The 2,776-nt window shown below is 32.0% G+C and overlaps 1 long non-coding RNA gene across 1 annotated transcript; it reads left to right on the top strand.

The window, feature by feature from the left end:
• Positions 1 to 291: 291 nt before the first annotated feature.
• LOC116404598 lies at positions 292 to 2,280 on the top strand. Its single transcript, XR_004217541.1, has 4 exons — positions 292 to 380; positions 484 to 588; positions 1,656 to 1,733; positions 2,230 to 2,280. It is a non-coding gene; the product is annotated as an uncharacterized LOC116404598 (long non-coding RNA).
• The last annotated feature ends 496 nt before the right edge of the window (positions 2,281 to 2,776 follow it).

The following is a 2,776-nucleotide window of genomic DNA, read 5'->3' as shown; positions in this document are numbered from 1 at the left end:
TTCTATTGTTTGTATTTATACAGTATATTAACTTCAAATGTTTTCATTTTACCCACAATGTGATATATTGATGGTTCTTTTTATGAAAAACATCCATCATGGTTTTGCTTTTATATGAGATATGTGTTTGTTTTGTCTACCATCATATTCAATATTGTTGTTTACAATCATTTTTCTAATTTGAATCGACATTTTTTCTTTTTGGTTGGTTATGTAATGAAACATTTTGGTAGTTTACAATGTGTTTGATGAAATGCCTCAATGAAGCATTTGGTTGATTTTTGATTGATTTTTGTTCGTTCAAATTAGGAAATCAAGGCCAAGGGAGATGTCATGGCTATGGGCTGAAGCTTTGAGAAAAAGAGAATGAAAAATGAAATGTGAGATTTTAAACTTTGATGGTGTGTAGGGTCTTTTTGTTTGTCTATGCATTTTCCCATTACATTTTGTTAAAGCAAATTTGATCTTTAATTATATGGCTAGGTTGATGAGTTTCCAATTTCAAAAGTCTACCTAAAGCTCTATTGTTTGTTTAACTCAAAGGTAAAAAAAAGTAAAGTATGTGGACTTGCACCGAATAGAGCCATGGTAAGTTTCCAATTTCAAAAGTTTACCTAAAGCTCTATTGTTTATTGATGAGTTTCCATAGAATTTTGAAGGTTTGAGAAGAGTTGTGGAAATTTGGGACAATACCACCCTCCTTACTTGTATTTATTCTCATTCTTATTAAGTTTTTCTAACTACGTTTCTTTGGTCCCTCAAGGATATGTCAAATTGTTCAACTTTAAGGACTACAAATTGTCATACATGTATTGTCGTAGTGTTTTTGTTGTAAGGACTAGGAACGACCCAACTTTAAGGACTACAAATGGTCATTTTGCTCTACTTTAAACATTGTGAACTTTTCATTGATGAAATTTGCATACCTTGGACATTTTCTTTTTGAAGTACCTTTCTTACCATGGACAACAGTGCAGTAAGCCTAGGGAGGAGGAAACTTCTTCTTTGGTCGGTCTCACATTTTTCAATGTAATAAGTTTTAACTTAAGAGTAGAGTATGTACAGATTCTCAGAGCTAGTATTTACAATGGGATAATAAACTAAATTTCATCGGAGAAGAGTTAACCAAAGAATAGCTAATGTTTGTTACTATATTTAATTTTGAGAGTTTTATTGCAAGAAACAGGGTGAGAGAGTGCTTTGCATTCTTATACTTGAAGCTTCGATCTCATCTCACTTCTCGCTTATCTGCTTGTCATGCTAAGCTTCGATCTCATCTCACTTCTTCCATCGTGTACATGTCTGAAGAAACCTCAACTCAAGTAACTAGGAAAAAATAGTTTGTGGGAATTACTTGTGAGAACAGGATTATATATTTCATGGTTGACATTTTGCACATACAAATGAACACCATCATTTCTATTCATGAAAAATATTCAAGAGTGGTTGTATATATATTGGTTTGATGTGCCCTAAACCTCAACCCTATCTAGTGCTTTATGCACACATACACACACACTTGAACTCTCTGTATTTGTCTCTTTTTGTCTCCATGAATAATGAGAAGCCAATACAAACAGATGAATTCTCTGTTTGGTTCTCTTTCTCTATCTCGATGTTGGGGAAAAGCTAAATATTTGAGGCATTGATTTCAGGAATTGGTGCAAGGATTTGATCAAGAGGCTGCTGCAGTTGTTGTGGCAAGATTAACTTCATAAAAAATGGAGATGGAGGTATTCTTAAATGCTTATATCCCTAAAAATGCTTATATCACTTATATTTATTCGTTTACGTCACCAATAATTCTCTTCAAACATTTTAAACTGCATTGTTTTGGCTTCGGAAACTTAAAAAAGAAATTGGGAGACGACTCCAAGGTTTAGGGAATTTTATATAGGATTCCTACCTTCAAAAAGTTTACTTTGTCATGTGTGCTGAAATTCATACGTTCCTCTATTATATTTATTCTAAGGTGTTCTTTTACAACATAAGCTCGCTCTATCTTGAATTAGTTTATAGATTTTGGTTGTTGATATTAAATTCTACAAACGCTCATCAAGTACATGGTTAGGAAATAAGTTCTTGATTAGAAACAAGATTCATAATATATATAATGTTTCTTTTACATTCAATTACTACATGGTAGTCCTCCATTTTCTTCTTTGTTGTGGTAATGTTGGTTCACAAATGTATGTGTTATGGATGCTTATATTCATGTTGTCTTTGTAGGTTCAACCGGAGTCGACAACTTCATGAGTTTTCTTTCAAAGAACATTTTCAGAGACGAACATTCTCGGTTGGTCGTTTATGCTTCTGCAAAAAATCTTGTTAGATGTATTCTAATGCTATTTAAAATATTTTTTGATTAAGGGTTGGGATTTTGTACTTGTAAATTGTTGACACTTGATTGGAAATGTACGAATATTATAAATTGTATTATATCGTATATATATTAAAGTGTTGGCTACTTTTTTCTATATGGGTGTCAATATTATAAATTCAAAATTTTCATTCTCAGCTACATTGTTGTCATTCAAATGGTTCGTGTAATGGTGGAGCGGCAAGGAGAACAGGAAAAAACTGTAGTAAATTGAGAAATTTGCAACATAAAATAAATGATGTAATAAATGAATTTGTGACAGTTATTAATTGTTGTCAATCCGAAAATGATGACAGTTGTTTAATAAAATAAATTGTCACGATTGCCCTATATGTGACAGGAAAAAAATGTCGTCAATAGCAAAACAATGACATTTTTATACAAAAAAACTGTCGC

This window comes from Cucumis sativus, chromosome 6 (genome assembly GCF_000004075.3).
Source record: "Cucumis sativus cultivar 9930 chromosome 6, Cucumber_9930_V3, whole genome shotgun sequence".
Classification (NCBI taxonomy): Eukaryota; Viridiplantae; Streptophyta; class Magnoliopsida; order Cucurbitales; family Cucurbitaceae; genus Cucumis; species Cucumis sativus.
Note: the sequence above shows the minus strand (reverse complement) of the source record. Positions and strands in the feature narration are given on the sequence as shown.